The sequence below is a fragment of the Haliaeetus albicilla genome, chromosome 7 (genome assembly GCF_947461875.1).
Source record: "Haliaeetus albicilla chromosome 7, bHalAlb1.1, whole genome shotgun sequence".
In the NCBI taxonomy this organism is placed as follows: Eukaryota; Metazoa; Chordata; class Aves; order Accipitriformes; family Accipitridae; genus Haliaeetus; species Haliaeetus albicilla.
The window spans coordinates 42,660,121-42,678,691 of record NC_091489.1 but is presented as its reverse complement, the minus strand read 5'-3'; the positions used below and the strand labels follow the sequence as shown (position 1 = coordinate 42,678,691).

The 18,571-nt window shown below is 43.0% G+C and overlaps 2 long non-coding RNA genes across 2 annotated transcripts in view; one reads left to right on the top strand and one right to left on the bottom strand.

Moving 5' to 3' along the window:
* The window catches only part of LOC138686190 (uncharacterized), a 161,573-nt gene that overhangs the window by 83,389 nt on the left and 59,613 nt on the right, over positions 1-18,571 (top strand). The gene's annotated exons all lie outside the window — the stretch shown is intronic.
* LOC138686191 (uncharacterized) lies at positions 7,935-13,535 on the bottom strand. The gene is made up of 2 exons (XR_011325553.1): positions 9,570-13,535; positions 7,935-9,366 (listed from the first exon to the last, which is right to left on the bottom strand). It is a non-coding gene; the product is annotated as an uncharacterized lncRNA (long non-coding RNA).

Below are 18,571 nucleotides of genomic sequence, written 5' to 3'. Positions count from 1 at the left end.
AAAAGCTCGGGTGGCCTCTGAGCTTTGGTTTAGTTCTGCATCCCTGTTAACTGCCAAGCCAAGTGCTTTGTCCTCCAGACTGCCCTTCGTCTAAACAGCATGAGCAGTACCACTGGCACCAGGGCTACGGAAGGGCTCCCGATGCTGCCAAGAAGATGGGCCCTAGTTACGGAGCGGAGATCTGCCAACCTTCTGTGCCGGGGAGTTTGCAAACTTCCACAACGCATCTGTTTTATTTCAGATCCTGGAGTGCGCTGAATAGTCCTTTTGTGCGCTCTGTCTCCAACTCCTAAAACTGGCTCTGAAGAAGCCAGAGATAAATATGACAGCTACTGTTACAGAGTATCCCCTGGATACTATGGCCTGACCTGTACCCACTGTCTATCTTAACATTGTCAGTAATAATGTTTATATTGCTGTGTCAACTTCATTTCTTATCGTGTAACCAGAGATGGGCCATATGAACATGGAAAGCTTTTCTGTACCTCTGCATTCAGGGTCGTTTGGAGGTCCACAGGAGGGACAGGCACTTTGCCACCGAACTGTTTACCCCGACAAATGCCACGATGTTCTGTGTATCATTCGAGGGGAAAACAATACTGTTTGAAATGACAGGAGAGCGTTACAAGGGTAGACTGAATGGCACGACTGCGGATTGGCAAGTCTGCCTACCCACAGTATGTGTTGTTACAGCAGGTTTTGCAGAGGTAGGCTCTGTCCACGTTTCCCGTGGGACGTTACCTTCCAAACTTGCACAGATTTCTCTGCGGGAGTTCAGATAGCTATAGTAACACTAACCACTGTTTTGTGTACTGTTCATCTGCATTTGTTAAATGGGCTCCATTTTGCATTGTAGAGATTCTTATGCTTCAATGGCAGGGGAAATGGTTTTGTGTATCTATCACTGGATAAAGGTGTGATTGCATATGACTAAATCAGTAGCAAGAGAATATGAGTGTTCCTGTTGCTGGCGTAGTATTTGTCATGATCTGCCTGGGAGTGCCGGGTCCCAGTAAAGTGGTGTAAGGAGGAAGGCCGTTTCACTGCACCTCTGAGCAGCAGTCTTTGATGCCTGAATAAGGGTTCCCATCGGTCAATCTTATCTCCAGAGGGTGGACGTTTTGGAAAATTTGACCCATTTCATTTGTATTTAAGCATAGGCACCAGAAAGAAGTGCTTATGCCTCTAGTACTTGCAGTTCAGTTGCTGGAGTGTCACCAGTTCAAGACATCACCCAGTCAGAGCCACTGGGAGCCCAGCTCTCCCTGTGCTGTCTCTGGACAGTGTTTGACTAGACTGCTTTTATCTCTCTAGCATGTCTGTGGGAGTTGAATCTTTGTACAGAGACTGCATTGCTTGGCATCTAATCTGCACTAGTTGACTCAGTCAGCCTCAGAAGGCAAGGGGGGAGGGAGATAAGTAGGAGGAAGAAAGGTGGGAGTGGAAAATAACATATTTGAGGGGACAGCAGGAAGCCTAGGCTCATTCGCATCTTGGGAATTGCTCAGGACATGACCAAGTGAGTGTTTCCTGATCCCCTCCTTTTTTTTTTTTTTTTTTTTTTTTTTTCTCTTTTTCCCCTGTGGGCCAGAAAGAAAGGATGCCTAGTAGGGTACAACTGGGGGAATCCCAACATGGGTGATGCCCTTAGCAAATGTCACTAGAAAGCCAAGTGTCCCAGCTGGGTTGTAACCTTTACTCGCCAAGATGGCTCAGTCACAAAGATTTTCTTTATATTCTTTTCTGTGGTACCTGGATTTCCATTGAAGATCACCCATTCAGTCCAGACCTTGCTTATACCTTGAAAGGAGTTCTCTGCATGGAGGATATTTTAATATATGTTTGCTTGTTATTGTTTGCTTTTTCTGTGGGGAGATGAATCAAAATGGAGACTAAGTGAGGTTGAGGGAAGGGAAGAAAGATGTCTAAAAGACAAAAAAACCCTACTGTTTTTGGATGAAAAGGATGGGGGTTGTTTCAACCTGCAGGTTATTTGAGAAGAGAGGCCATTGTGGAGGTGGAGCTCTAAAGCAGGACAGGAAGGAGAGCTGTATAGCTGTGTGTCTTTTCAAGTGCTTCAGGACACTCCAACATAAAAGTTGCCATGTGAATGTCAGATACTGTTATCTATTATTATGAAAGTTGAGGATCTGCTCACACTTTTAAAGATCAGTAAACCCACATTCTCTATACAGGCAGAGCTGGGATCACAGGATGCTCATTGCATGTTCCATGTACTTCAGGTATTGATTATGTCTTTTCTTTGTCTGCCCTAATTAAATCAATAAATGGCCTTTGTAGTCACCTGTGTAGCAGGTAACAAGTTGAGCTGCTTGAGGTCATTGAAGAGGGCATCCCGGCAGCCTTTGAAAAAGAAAAGGATTTTGATCCAGAATAGTCGTGATGTCCTAGTTTCCTAGTCCCTTGGGCCAGCTTGTTCCTAGAACAGGGCTCTGAAAGCAAATAGAAAAGAACAGAAGAGAACTGTGTTCTCTCAGGGACGATCTAAGAAATCTGGTATTTCTGTTGTTTCAAATCTTTCACTGTTTACTCCAACTGTCACCTGTTTTGTTTCTTCTATGCTTCTCTTATTAACATATTAGTAATGCTGTGATGATTAGGTGAGCAGATTATGTGTCAATGTTGCATTATGATTTAGTTTCTGGTTGTACTGTAGCAACTCCTGGGTGTACAGGCATTGATGGGAGCTGTATTGTGTAGGTTGCTGTATAAACCCAGTGCTTATTTATCAAGGTGAGATCATTTTCAGTGGAAGTGGGTAGAAAGAAATTTTGATTCAGATTCCTCTGGGTCCTGTGGTTGTTTGAAATCCAGATCAAATCCAAATGTATCCAAATTTTACGTGCAATACATGTTTCACATCAATTCAGCCGGGGTCCAAGATTGACACAGCCTCATTCTCAGAGGTGAAAACAAATGCAAATCCGTATGCTGTGGTTTGTTCTGCTGGATTAGCCCATTTTTCCCCCCCAGATTGATGCAAGGGCATTTGCAGGTGTTTTCTCTGTAGTAGTTGTGGTTTGACACTGGGTCCTGGCATGCAGATATTTGGAAGCGTGGCCACTGTGACTAGCAGAACTGGGCTCTGGTAAGGCCACTGCCGTTAGCAATTTTTTGCCAGCCTCCTAGGATAAGGGTGTGTGTGCAGAAACCTGACCCTTGTCATGTCCTTCCTTCCCTGGGGCTTTCTGAGGAGGTTCATCGTTCCTAGAACCTCACGCCTTGTTCCACCACTTGAGGATTATCAATATAAAGTAAAGCAGCACTAGTCAGATGGGATTTTTTTTTTTTTTTGGCTCAGGGGTATAAAAATGGTATCTTTTAACCTGTCAGTATGCATTTACAACACATCTGAGGTTTGAAAGAGGCTGTCCAAAAAGAAACCCAAGAGTAATAAGAGTGCGTTAGTAGAGCCAGTAGGCATTGAATAGTCTCTGTGGTGGTAGAAAAGCCTTAGGCTTCGACTGATTGCTAATTATGTGGCTCTATTCCTTTTTAAGAAAATACCATGCAAGGTTTGTGAAGGAGGTAAAGTGTGTTAATCTGTGGAGAGTTACCAGTTTTTGGGTTGGTGGTTTTTCCCCCCCTTTTTTTTTCTTTTTTTCCCATGCCTCAATTTGGTATTACAGACTGGGCTCTGGTTTTAGAATGAAGCCACATTCCCAAGTTCGGCCATCCATCTCTTAGAGCCACTGTGTAAAGGGCACAAGTTATTCCACCTTAAAAAGAAAAGAAAAAAAGAAAAAGGGAAAAAAAGCAAAACCCACGCTGTGCAGAGAGGGAGAGAGTTACAGAAAGTGGGCCCCCTGCTTTTTTCAGAGGGGGAATGTAAGCAGATCCTTGCTGAAACTGCTTCACTCAGCAGTTTTCAGCTTGTTTTAATTGGACTGGCCTGAAAGAATTCTGAATGCTGTACCTGTGCCAATGAAAATGCAAATGTTTCCCCGAGACGAGGCACTCGGAGTGCCTGTGCCCCAGCTCTGATAGCAGCAGCAGGGGCATGGAGACACGTATGTGATGGGAAATGGGGAGGCCTTGATCTAACTCAGCTTAGAAAACAAAGGCCTTTGGAAAATGAAGCATGAATAAGGCAGAGCGGGGCAAAATGTAGGGTACCTACTGGAACTCCTGCAAACCCCGGAGCTTTTCTGTAGTGAAGTCCATTACCCTCTCACCTGGCACTAGACTACTGGATCCTTTACTAATTTACAGGAGAACTTGTTATCTCTTTCTTTCTGTTTTTGTTTACTTGTTTAATTGTTATTTACTGTAGAAGGTTTGCTGTCAGAGAGAAGGCTATTCTTTCAAGTGCAGAGATGCTGTCATCGAGCGCATCCTTATAGCCAGCGGGTACGGTGGTGTCAGGTACCACAGTGTGTCGTTGGAGACCGTCTCGCTGCGGGAGAACTGAGGTTACAAACTGATGCTGGACTCTGGCTACCTGCAGGAATGAATAGGGTGGGCTGGGAGAGACCAGTGATGTTTCTGCATGTGGAGCCTGGTGGCAGGGCTGTGCTTGAAGCAGTAGTTGACGGATGCTGCTTGATGGTTTGAGCTCTTCCTTGTCTGTGCTGCTCTAGCTGGGGACCCCTGATCTCGAGGGCTGTTCCAGCTTACACTGGAGCCAGATTTTATGGGTGGCTTTACGGGTGGCTCGAAGGGAGAGCATCAGAGCCAGTGGATCAGACACTGACTGTGTCTACTAAGGTGCTGGAGTTTGTCTTGAAGAATTTTGATGACGGTATCAGGTCGTTTCTCTGAACCAGTAAGATCTTCTCCTTGTCTATCTGGTGTAGCCTAATGCTCCTTAGTACTGAAAATTCAGCATTGCCCCCATTTAATAATGACTATTCTTTCCTAAGTCCATAGAAACTATTCTTTGTGTTGCTAGCTTAGCTGGTTACAGCATTTCCGAATTAGTTCAGTTTCATGGTCCTGCATCCAGACCTGATGCCATGTAAACTGTATTCTCTCCCAAAGCATCAGCTCAGTGCTGGAGTCAGAATTACTAGCATGACTGTCTTTACGCTCTAAGCTTGCCATTATCTTAAAACATGAAAAGATGATTGCTTAATTCTTTATGTTTGTTTTCTGAGGCTTTTTGACAACAGACCGTCTTTCCAACGTGTTAAAAAAAAAACAACCAAATTGTTTCCATGTCACTTAAATTTGATAGTTACTCATACCGGGTGCACCATCACTAAATTGTGGTGTGTTTGTACAAGCATGAGTCTGGATCCTCCCCATGTAGTCCCATATCCCATATCCCATTTTTATGCTATTCATTCCCTTGAGATGCTGGCCCTACACAGAGTTGTCCTTCATCCCCAAACCTACTTTTTTTGAATGCGTGTGCATCTCCCTGAAGTAGCTACATGAGCACAAACAAAAGCCCCAAACCAAACTAGAACAACAACAACAAATCCTTTGAAACTGTTAAGTCCCATGTGTTTCCTGTGTCTTGATATTCCCCACATAGGCGTGGGTACCAATATTTGCCATGCACTGAAATTCTCCATGTGCTGGGCATCCCTCTGTGTGACCATTCTAAATGCAGATAACTCCACGACATATGTATTACAAATTATAGCCACACAAAAGTATGTTCTTACGCATCCATAAAACATACTTCCTCATAAAGGACACGTAATAAAGTCCTGGAATGGATGAGTAAGAAAAATTACCTGGCTCAGCTTATTTTTCTGCCTCATGTCAAATTACAGCCCAGTTGTGAATTGGGAAAAGAAATAATTTTCAATAAATGGTTGATCAATTCTTTTCTGTCTCTGTAACTCCCTATACAGTAATGAATATGCATTCTTTGCATTTTCCAGATAAATATCCAGCATCTTAGGGTATTTAAAATTAGATCTGTATACATTTACAGAGTAATGATTATTCTGAATTTCATCTGAGGCAATTAAAAAGCATCATGATGACATTTAAGGTGATATTTTTCTCCCCTATGTTAAATAATTATAAATAATAATAATGATTAAACAAATTATTCTGTTCCTCCCAGTCTGGATCAACCTTTAGGTTAATAATCTAAATCATTAAAATTCATCTGTCTCTCAAAGGATTGAGTAGTTAAAAAAATTGGAGGAACCTTTCTGCATAAGGGTGATTGATAATTACCAAAGCAAAGATGTTTTGTGGGTAAAAATTGTGAAGGCTCAGCAGATTGATTGGGTTATACATTGGTCAGGTTGAGGTGATATTTTCAACGCTTAAACATGGCACAGTTTTATCAACTGACATCCTCTTCACAGGATGATGCAGAGGTCAAGTCCAAGCCTGCTTCTTAGTAGACCGGCTCTCAGGAATTTGTGGTTCACAGCTGTAAACTCATTGTATGACCTTAGGTGATGGCCATTTTTTGAGATTATTATTTAATTACAGTGGGAGTTAGGCCCTTATATATATATGTATATATTTATTTTTCCTTAAACTGCCTCTGTGAGTGAGATTTCTCTGATTAAGTTCAGTCATCTAAAATCCAGCTGTCTAGACCAAGCTGCTACTCAGGGGAATAACTGGTGATGTCTATCATTTCCCTCTGCTTTAGGGTTGATTGATTTACCCCCCCCCCCAGGTAATCTCTTTATTTGAGATATAAAGCACCTAAAAAACTAGATGAGAATCGAAACCCAACTTTTAGATGGTCACAGCTAAAAGATGAATATGTCTCGAGCTGTGTCTCAGCCTCTGTGACCATGAGTACTCTTTTCCCATAGACATTGCAAAGATAATGTGGTAAAAACTCTGAAATACTGTTTAGCTTCTCTATTGACAAGAGCAATGTAAGATGACTACCTGAAAGGTATATGGACTCTTTCGGACTTCACACTTCTGTGGATAATTAGAGACTTGCCTGGCCACAAAGAGCCAAGGAAGAATGGATTTCCAATGCGGGAAGGAAAGATAAGGCTTTCCCTGTGGGGTTTATTGGATTGTGAGTTGCTCCACCTATTTGCAGAGTTTCTCAGAAGTAGTCTGTGTTCATCCATCTTTCCCCCTTCCCTCCAGGCTATTAAATCTCTTCCCACTCTGCTAAAACCAAGCCTTCATGTTGTCTTAATAAATTGCTTTCCTTGTTGAACATGACCGTGCTTTGCAGGAAAATACCCCCTTCAAAGTAATCGGGACCAAGTAGATACCCCATATACAGAACACAGACTAAGGAGACTCTCCTTTAAAATGTGGAGGGCTATGGAGTTGCATCTGATTTCACTGAACACAGACTCTGGCTGTTGATAATGCTCTCCGCCGTCTTTCTCTCTCTTTCTTTCTCTTTTCTTTCTTCTTTTTTTTTTTGTTAAACACATTTTTAAATTCCCACCTCGTTTTGCTGCTTACGTCTCGTCTTCCCTCTCCACTCTCCCTCCCTCCCCCTGTCGCCTTATCTTCCTAGGCGTCCCTTGCTAAGTAGGAACGCCACAGTGCTGGTATTCCAGCTCAGATTCAAAATCCACTGGGATGCCCTACTCCAGCCCTAGCGTCCAGCGGTTGCTCGCTGCAGACGGGCTGACGTTCCCTGGAGAACAGCCTTGCTCAGGAAATGTAGCTATTTCCGCTCTCGGCTGCAGCCAGGAAATGGGGAGGCAGCAGCGAAGATATTTTTTGAATTTGACGGGACTTTTTTCTTACTTCGCAGCAAGGAGCTCTCAGGCCAGCGGGTCCTGCGGCGAGGCGTTTATTGAAACCCTTGGCCTGGGGAGGCGGTGTCTGAATTTGGGTTTGTGTTAGACTCAGGTTCAGATTAAGGTTTGGGATTTGAAAGCAGCAAAATGTCAGCGAATGATCCAAAGAGTGGAAGCCAAAATAGTAAACATGACCTCATTAAGCGTTTCTGCTTTCTGTTGCTGATGTTCTCATTTGCTTGTTTGTTTGATTTTAGTTTGCTTGGGGTCTTTTCTTTTTTCCTTTATTTCTTTTTCTTTGACACAGAATTAAATAATTTAAAGTCTCTTCAGAATCCAGAGCAGTGCCTTTTGGGTGCTGCACATGTAGAAATTCCCATCTGCTTCCACCACAGTGAAAAGGGTTTCAGATCCCCCACACTAATATTGGCCCACTTCTACGTTAATTTTAAATAGACTTTCTTAAAACGAATCTCATGAGAATGTAAAGCAGTCAAGGGTACTTTAGTTTTAATGGAAGATGTGTGGCTAATCCCCATGACTGTTTTAAAAAGCTCATTCTTATTAGTGTGAATATCCTGTAAACTTCTACTGCAAGTAGTGGTTAAAACACTGAAAGTAAGCATTTCCAATGAAAATGAAAAAACAATAATGGTAATCATTTAGTGAATTTGGGTGGCATTTTAGAAAAACATTATTTTTAGAGCTAAACGGAAGATAATTCTTGGAAAGGATTTCAAATGTAGCTGTTTTCAGAAACAGGCCCCTACTTTGAAATTCTCTGGAGGAAGCTTTTCCTCCACCTGTCCCTCTCCTCCTTCAGAAGAAAATACATTTGAACAGAACTTACCATTTCATCAAAATATTTACTATTTAAAAAATATCATATGTATTCACTATAGATGGATTAAAAAGGTGCTATGTCGATACTGAATTTTTTTTTATATGAAAATATAACAGTAAAGCTAGTAAATGTCAAAGAAAAAGTTATTTCTAATGAGAAATAAAACATTTGTTCTGAAATTTTTGAATGGATAGTTTTACAGGATTTAATGTTTTTTCCTAGTTTTATTCCACGTGGGAAGGTTGTTGCGCCATTAGCCTGATTTTTCCCAGGGTGTTTCAACCACGGTTCCCTTGAAGCTTCTGTGATTACGGGTAAAACATGAGCTACGTTTGTTAGTGCATTGTGTTTCGTTAGTGCTTCGGAACCGGAGTCACAAACCACGGGCCAAAATCCTGCCATCACCTTATAAAGACAAACGCGAGCCAGCCTCTGCCCTAAGTGTGCGTATGACAAGAGCGCCTACAACAAACGTTTCCCAACGGAGGAATGCGTGACAGCAGCCACATACGGACCCCAAAGGGGCCGAGTACGTTATCTGTGTAGCCCCTGGTGCCCCAGCCACAGGCAGCTGCAGTGTTTAGGGCATAGCGATGTAAGTTCGCAACTCCCAACACAGGGGATCCAAGCTGGATTGGTGCCTTTTTGTGCTACGGGTGGTACAGATACTTGGTATTTTTACTGCATCCCGGAGAGTTTGCTCTAAGTCTGTGACTTGCTGTGATGCTCTGGCATTGCCGGCCGTGCTGTGTCTTGCTTTCCACAGGTAGGTCTGTGTTCAGGTTGGCGAAGCGAGTTGGGTGTCCTCGCGGTGCAGCTCTATTGCTCAAAGAGCAGTGAAGCCTGCAGACTGTAGGTCTGAAGAGACAAAAGGGAGGGAGAAAAGGGGGGAGTGACTTGCTTGTAGTCATCCAGAAGGAAAACATAAATCTTCTGACCTGCAATACAATGCTTGTTCCCTTAGCACCCACTGCCTCGCAAGCGATGTCCCAGATCTTTATATATGCGATAGTCCCACTGAGTTCAACTGTGGCTAAGGAAACACAAATATTGTTACTCACATGTGGAGAGTTGCTCATATACTAATCAGATGAAGGACAGAGATATCCATCTCAGCCCTATTAACTTCATCGCACAATTCATCATTGAAGTGGTGGGTAACTGAAGGCTCAATTAGGCACTTGTGATTTTGGCTAGTGCCTGCAGAATAGTGTCCTGTTGTATAATTTTGTTTGGTTTTGGTTTTATATAGTAAAGCACAAATAACATTTGCTCATGAGACAGACTAGGGACACACTGCCAGAAATAGAGGCTCCCGACAATTATGCAGGATGTTGCTGTGGTGTTATCATATGATTCATCCACTATGAGTATGAACAATTGTTAACCTCAAGACACTCTCACTTTCACGCCCTGTGACACACATACCACTGAGGACAAATATCCTCAAGATGAGTAAAACATTAGGGCTGGGATCTTAACTCATAAAGGCCAGTTCATTTCAGGTTCATATGTTAAGCCTCAACTTTGCTCTCCAGTCCTTGAGCATGGGGATTATAAAGGAGGATTTTCTGTAAGCAATGTGACGTGCTTGCTTAGTAAATCCTTTTTGGATGCTGATTGACCATAGTAATGGCTGTGGACAGAGACTTATCAAAATGGTCCATGGTGGAAACCGCTGAAATCAATTACAAAGAGAATAAATTTGGCCCAGATGGCCTGATACAACTCAGTTGAATGCCGGAGGGAGTTACACCAAGGAATGTATCCAGTAAAGCTGGAAGAAACATGGCCAAAGGCATTCTAGCGCTTGCAAGAGCGTCGTTCTTGTGAAAAACTTCTGTGCAGGCTTTGCTTGAACGTAAGCTTGGCAGTTATAAATTGGTAGAGCAATAGCAGCTTGTATCAGCGGAGCAGCTGGACTTGCAGACTTGTAGTTGCAAACTTGCATGTCCTGAATGTCCCCTACCGTGGATAACGGCTGGATAATGGATGAGCTTCTATGCAACCCCATCTATTGTAAGCGTTTTGTTATCTTATGTACCATAATGCTTATCTTTCCCGTAAATGGTCGAGGGCCACCACTGGGTGTGCCTTTTGCAATTTTTTCTGTTTAATTTAATTTAATTCTGGACCCTCCTTTCAGAACTTGACTCGGGCACTTGCTGTTGGTCAGCCATCTTTTGGCAGCTATTTTGCCTTGCAAACTCGCATCACTAGATGGCAGTGTAATGGCAAAAACCTGCCCTGCCTGTACTGCCAGGCAGGAAAGTCAAATTTCACCTAAAAAAGTGGATGAAATTTAAAATTTGAATGCAAAACAACCGGACCTTAAAATACCTCTTCAACCTCCTGAAATTCCCGTAACGCTCTCTGTAAAAACCTAGGAAAAGGTCTTCGCTTACGACCCAGTGGCATAGGAGCTACACCAATTTATGCCACCCACACATTTGGCCCCCAGAGCTCACGTGAACATCACAGCCATACGTGTGATTTGTGTATATATGATATTAGGTCAGGAAATTTGGGTAAGGTTTAAAATGCAGAAACAGCGAAGCAAACAAACATGATATTTTTCTTCAAAATTAAGCTTTCCTCACTCTTCAGCTTTTGCTCACGCTTCCCCACAGGATGCTGTTTTGAGTTGCTTTGCAGTCCCAGACTTTGTGGTGCAATAAATTAAGCTACAGGTCACCTCATTTCGGTTCTCTTGAAATAAAAAAGGCTCTGCAGCATTCAGTCGCGTTTTGTCGCCCAAAGGGGGAATTTAAGTGGTGCACAGGTATTGGTTTGGGTTTCTGTAGGGAGAATTGCGTCCTCTGAGCCCATCTAATTGAAGCATATGGAGTACGTGCGTTCATGTATGTTTTCTTAGGCCTGGATTAGCGCCCTCATTTATGACCAAGATTTTAACAAGGAGGAAAATGTCACAGTATAGAAAAATAAACAGGGTAAAAATGAATGGCAGAAGGACAATCTTCACCACACTAAACATCGTCCTTTTTGGACGTCATGAAGACAGCTGTTGGTCGGGAGTGAGATCTGAAGGTCTTTGTTAGGAAACGTTATTGCTGAGATTTTCACTGTTTGGATTTCCTGTTTTCCTCACTTCTGAACCCTTTAGCTTTTGTAATCTAAGCAGGGTCAGGTCTGGTCATCCGTGGGGAAACAGACTGACTGTGAACAACAAGGCTATGTGCTGCAAGAACAGTGCTGGGGAGTCAGTAGGTGAACGGCTGGGTAGGTTATGGAGGCAGCCAGGATCCTCATCAGAGTCTGCTCTGACCTTCTCTGTAATGCTGGCCACAAGACTTCCCCATCTGAACTGCATCTGTCTAGATAAAAAATATCTATCCTTGATTTTCAAACGTTGAGTGATGGAAAACCACCCCCTGTCCTTTAGAAGCGCTTCCAGGGGTTAATTGCCTTTGGCTGTTAAAAATAAGTGTCTTATTTTTGGTCGAAATCTACTTAGCTTTAATTTCCTTGTCATTGCATTTGCTTATACCTCTCTCTGTAGACGGAAGAGCTCTCATGAAAATTTTTTGTAGAAGTCTTTGATGCCCAGATAGGATGTGCTCCAAAAGATGCTCCATGAGCCGTCATCTTCCAGATAAGATGTAAAAGTCAGATTGGAACCATTTGATCTCTCTCAGAAACCATACTTTTCAAAGAATGTGCCAATATCCATTCAGGTTTGACTATCCACAAACTCCCCCTCCAGTATCAGTGTCATAAAATGCTTTTAACAGTCCTGGTCTGAAGTGGTGATCTCCCTGCATGCATGTGCCTTTGTGTCTCCATTGGCTGAATGCTGTGATATTTTTCCCTGCCATAGCTAAAGCAAAGTTAGCCCTAGAAGGGTTGAAATTAAACCGGTGTAAAGGTGCGTGATCGAAAATATATAGATGGAGGTTGAAAAGTCCCACCTGCTGTGTCCGCACTTGGTGGCAAGTCATATAACTACACCAGCATAGTTGAAGGGATATAATCCTGTTGTGGTAGGTGCTATTAATGTTATTGTGTAGTATTATTTGTCACTGTGTGGTACTTAACAGTTACTCTAAGTGAAGTGGTTAAGCACCGTACAACATGGCTGTGTATCAGGTGAGCCCGTGGAGTAAATCAGTGCTGTCTGTCAGTCCAGTTCTTTGTGTAGAGTCTGAAGGAACAACTCCCATGGCGTACTGAGCTCATTTTTTCCACCTGCCCGTGTATTTGGTGTAAGCTAAACTTGGTCATATCTCACCATCCCTGGAGTATGACCAGGAATTCTGCTTAGTACCATCTCTGCCAGTATCCCTCTTTTCCTTTTCACAATTCGGTTTCTTACTCCAAACACTGATTTTCACCAGCGAATAGGTTAGATCTGCTCCGGAAGGTGGTCTTCACAAGGCTAATATGTTTCCTTCCCTTCCTAATTATGCATGGCCCATTTTCTCACAGTTATACGTTGGCTTTTCTCAGGGTTATCGTGGCACAGCTCATCCGTGTTTTTGAGTTCTTTTGTGATAGTGAAATTCTTCCAGCTGCAACTGTAATTAAGTTCAACTTTTTTGAAGGACAGCTGGGAAGACTTTCACAGCATGGTGTTTAATGGTTGGCTTTCTCCCAGAACCTCCACCAAATGTCTTAGCTTTCACCTTCAAATTCATAGGTATAGGGGCTGCCGTGCAGACACTTAGGGCTTGATTCTCTTCTCACTTATGGTGCTGTCTCGAAGAAAGGCAGAAGAATTACCGGGGTTATATCTGTGTAATTCATGTGTTTGTAAGGGGACAATTGGGTTCTTGGGTTGCTGGATGAATAGTATGCAGTTTCAGTCAAGTTTTAGGTATCTGAAGGTGTCAGGGCTATTCTGCAGATTGAACTAGGATGTGGAGCAAGGGGACCCAGGGTCCTGCTGCGCTATCTGTTGGCCATCTTCCCAGTGTACAAGCCTAAGTGGGGCAGCGTGCCCCATCTCTCCTTCTCCAGAGCAGGTGGACTGGGCAGCGGCTCCAGTTCTCCCACTCGCTGACCCTCCCGGCGGCAACAGGACGTTGTGATTTACAAGGACGGGCCAGCAGGAAATTCCTACCTCCGCCCCCCCGGAGAAAGAAGGAAGCAGGAGAAGCGCCGTGACTCAGAGTCATCATGCCTGAGTCAGTGCGTACGCGGTTCCTGGGGTGGTGCTCAGCTCCCACCAGCCGTTATCCTGACCCTGCGCGCAGTGCTGGTCACCATCCCCTAAAGCGCAGCTGGAATTAACTTGCACTCCTGCACTGATGCCTGGCGTCGTTTGAAGGGGGAGACTGAGAAGCTGCCTGCAGAAAAAGACCCGATTCAATTAATGCTATTCTTTAATACATGAATAAACAACTTATGGCAGGTGCCTGGCAGCTTATGATAATCAAGGGGGTATTTATGGGAGATCAGAAAATATACTTAGTTGAACAAGTCTCTCTTCTGTCTTTGGCTTACCACAGCCTCGCTGAAATTGGATGGGGTCATTTGCTGTCTAGTCGCAGATAATAAATCAAAGGGCTGAAGAAACTGCAGGAGAAAGGGCATGAACTGACCAAACATTTAGCTTATTGTAGTAAGCATCAGCCCAGCCAAAGTGAAACTTTCCCAGCAAATTTTCACTCAAATCCAGTTATTCCCTGTAGGCAGCTGAGTTGTCTGAGTAAATAGAGGTCACTTTACCTTGACTAAACAATGACTTTGCTATAGTCGGTGCCAGCTATGTAGCAGTTACAAAATGTACTTTAAAGGCTCGCTGGTCGCAGGCTGCCAGGGTGAATGAACCAGTCAGTCTGGTCTACTTTGGGCAGGATTTAGGATGCTTAGTTAGATGAAGCTGCGGTCGGATCAGCTGATCCCGTTCTTTGAGTGGGGATATAGTATGCAAACGAACAGACGTGTATAAGGAGGAAGCGGACAGGAGCTGGGGGAGTGGAGAAAGGATGACTTTCCTCTGATGTCAAAAATCCCATCATTCAGTGCTCGCAGTGAAAAAGACAAGAGGAGAAGAATGTGGAGAGAGAGAGAGGGAGAGAAGAAATGAAGGGAAAGGACACACTCATTTTTCTCCCTAATTCTGTAGGCTAACAGTGTCCACCCTAATAGGATGGAGAAATGAGCCTGATCCCGAGTGCCAAGTTCTGAACAGCCTTCCAAGCCCCAGGGATTGTTCACAACCCCATCCCGATCTGGACTTGGTTAGTACTGTCTTGATATGAATAATCAGGTAGATAAAAATTGTCAAGAAACTTACTGCAGTTTCCTCAGGGCTGTCTTTGTGTTATCATTTATTTCTGGCAATTTTAATTTTCTGATCATTGTCTGTGTTTGTCAGAGGTGTTAGATATCCAGCTCTCCTAGGATTTCTGCAGTGTTGTGAGAAAGGAGCAGAGCTGGCTGTAAGTGAATTAGATCGAGCACCAGACGCAGGAGAGCTGGAGTTGCCTGGAGCTCTGTCCAGGTTGCTAATTCTTCCTTCCGAGGGGCTGATTTCAAAAGGTGCCAGATTTGTCCTTCGTGCGTTTCGCTGTGTGCCGCTGCCTGTAATTAGTTTCTCAACTGAAAAAGCTTTCTCAACTGGAGAAAAAAAAAAAAAAAAAAAAAGGCAAAGGAAAAAAAAGCCAAAAAACAACCCCACACATTTTTGGCAGTGGGTTGTTTTTCTAAGCAATTAATTAAGTGCTGATTTTAAAAGAATTTGAATGAATCCTCCTTCCACTCTGTGTCAAGCATGGATTTTGTATTAATCACTTCACTACTCGCTGACTGAATAAGGACTGAAAAAGATGCATAGAGTAAAAATTTCCTCAGGAAATGAATCAGACAAGGAACCTATGCCTCATCTCGCCTCCTACAAATGAAGAAAGAGAGGATTTTGTCAATGGTGGGTCAGTTTACAAATGTGTCCTTTGCAGGGTGAGTCATAAGTAGTGATACATTTCACAGCAATGCAACCACAGATGCAGTTTAGATCCAGGACTGAATGCCAGCTGAAGATAAATAGAAATGAATCCTCATGCCCGTAATAGTAATGAGAATGAAAATGCAACCTGTCAGACCTGCTTGTATGTCAGCCAGCTCTCGCTGCTTTTAAAACCAGTGCCAAAATTCTCGCTCACTTTAATGGGAGCAGAATAATCGCTTGGGACATGGTCTTGTGATTTCCATTTGCTGATAAGCAAGGAAGAGATGTGGATTTTTACAAAATGGAGCTGGTAGAGTACCTGCCATGCTGCGGGCACCCTTTAGCTTACTGCGCTGGAGTCTTAAGGAGAGGGGACAGCATTTCAGCAGAGTACAGTCTCCAGGCAAATGTGAATGCTCCCAGGTGGGTATCACCTCATTGTGGGGAGGTGATAAAGGAATCGGGAGCAGGTGGGAAGCAGTGCTGTCTCTGGAGCTGTCTGCAATGTGTTACTGGTTTTGAGATTTCCAAAATGCTGGACAAATACTTTTTTTTTTTTTTTTTTCCTGAAGCGCCAGCCTTTGTTAGTGTTACAGCTGTTAAGAGATGTGTAAAAACTGTTGTCATGAAACTCCCATCAAGATTTGTTGTTGTTTTGATCGTGGGTGAGATAATGAAATTTAGCAGAAAATCTGAGCTGAAATACAAAAATCATAATAGTTTTCACTGGTGCCACTTTCCCAGGGTTTCCTGAGACTAACCCTTGTAAGTGTGTTAGTATTCATGTTTTTGGGTTTTTTTTTCTTTATTGAGTTTCCTGTAGTCATCTCCAGCTTGCCAGGCTTTAAAAGTGTTAGGCAAGAGATCCGATGTGGATCAGATATTTAGTGGGTCCGCCAAAGTCAATGGCACTGTGACAATTTATTACTGGCCAAGATCCATCCGTTGGTGTCCTAAAGTGTGATAAGATGAATAGCTGAGATGCTGCCGGTCTTTTTGTTAAAGATAATGGCCATCCTTGGAAAGTTCTTTATATTAAACAAGTTCATAGACACAGATGTTTATTTATTAGTGTATGTGCAATCTTTCAGTCTTTAGGCTCAAAGACCATCACAGTTTGCAAATATCAGCATGTTCCTTTGTAAAAGCGGTAGCACTGGGGCAGCACCAAAAGGTTTGAAATGGGATGGAGAATGGCAGAGCTGGAGTCAAATTTAAATTTTCTGAGTCACTGGCCAGCACTTTAACTATAAGATCAGTCCTCTTCTCTTTAGGGTTAAACGTTTCCTCTTACAAAAAAAGAGCCAGAGGCTCTTGATTATCCATGCAAAACAGGCCAAGGCTTTGATTTGTAAGGTTTTGTCTGACACACTTTTAAATGGATGAAGCTCAATTTAGATTCCAAAAGAAAATCTGAATTTGATGGTTGAGACATATACCCACTCTTCTCTTATCCTCAGGCACCATTCTCCACCCTTCCCCTTTCCTCCTCAAAAAATGATACCACCTAATGCTTTGAACCAAGAAAGCATATTTCAAGATCAGTGTGGAACAATTAAACCAATGATCTGTACGCTTCAAGGAGAAAACTGAGCTGCAGTAGCTCTGCTTTGACAGGTCTTTGGAGGATTTCAAGGAAGTTACACCCACTTCATTCATGATAATCGGCTGTTTAACGCAGAGCAGCTCAGTGTTATGAATGAAAGGGAGCATGTTTTGGCTTGCAGAACAACTCACAAATCTAATGCTTCACTCGTCGAATAACCAGCCACATTAAAAAAAAATAAAAAAAATCTGACTTCATTCTTGAAATGAAATTAATGAATGTAAGACTCACTGAAAAAAAACCCCAACACCTAAAACTGCATCCTCTCTTTAGAGATCCAGAAACATTGTACCTCTCCTTACTGTGGATTTGTGAGTCACTGTGGCTGGACAAGTTGGGGGAAAAAACACAGCCTCTGAATGGACTTTGATGCAGCTAAGACCAGGTCTTGGCAGGTTTTGTGCATTCGATCAGAACGTGCTGAATTGCTGGATTTCATATCATTTTGGTGGCAAAAGGGAAACAGAAGGAAAGAGAATATTGGGGATAGTATATGGATCTACGGAAGTAATAAGTTTTCATTTGGATGGGGTTGTAGGGGCTCTCTGAGAAGCTGTGGCCTCTGTGCTGTGCCTAAGTAGCCCTGCTGATTAGAAATACATTGATTTTTGCTGATTGAACCTGGCTTTGTGGAATATCATGACTTCCCCAGGTGTCATGTGGCTGCTGGAACTGCGCTGTATCAGGTGCCTGCATGCCTTCTGGCAGCACCAGGTTTATAGACTCCAGAGAGTCTTGGATGGTAGTAGGACTCCCGGGAGGTTATTTTAGGGAAATGTAGTTTAGGATATCTTGAATTAAAGGCAGAAGCAAAGATAGTTTAAGGCTGTCTTTCTACCTTTCCTTATTCACAGTTCATTTGGTAATAAAATGGCTTTCTGGAGGAGCTAAGTGCACATCCATCCTTACTGTCTACCAGGCAGTGATTTGCCTGTGCCTGTGCAGGAAGGAGCACAGTTACTTTGATTAAATAAACACCCACCGGTGGTTGGAAAACGTTTGACACGGAACTGAACTGAATGTTTATTAATTGTAGTTTTGGAATAAATGTGTATAATCATTTCCCGTGCTGGTCCTTGTCTGGATTTGGGGTAAAAATGCCAGATGTAATATTTTTCTTTTTAACGGTATTTTGCAAAGCGTTAATTGTTTTCACTGTTTTTCTTCTGAGGGGAATAAATTATTAGGTTTATCTGAGAAATACATGGTGATATAGGTTGATTAAATGATTTTAATGAGAATGGGTCAATGGTGAAGACTAGGATTAACTACCTAATCCAAAAACCATTACAGCAGATCTGTCTTTTGAGCCCAGGAGCATCAAAGCATATCTCTCCATCTCAGTACCTAGATAACTTCTAGGTCCATAATATTCAAGCAGCCCGCAGCACTTCAGCACTGTAAGCTAGAGCAGTGCTTTCTGTCTCACCAGAAGAGTACATGGCTTGCCCAAGATCTCGGAGAAAGTCTGTAGCACAGGTAGTTTGGCTTGGATGGGCTTTGGATCCGTTTGACTTGAGGCTGCCAGTTTACGGTCCGGTGTAGTA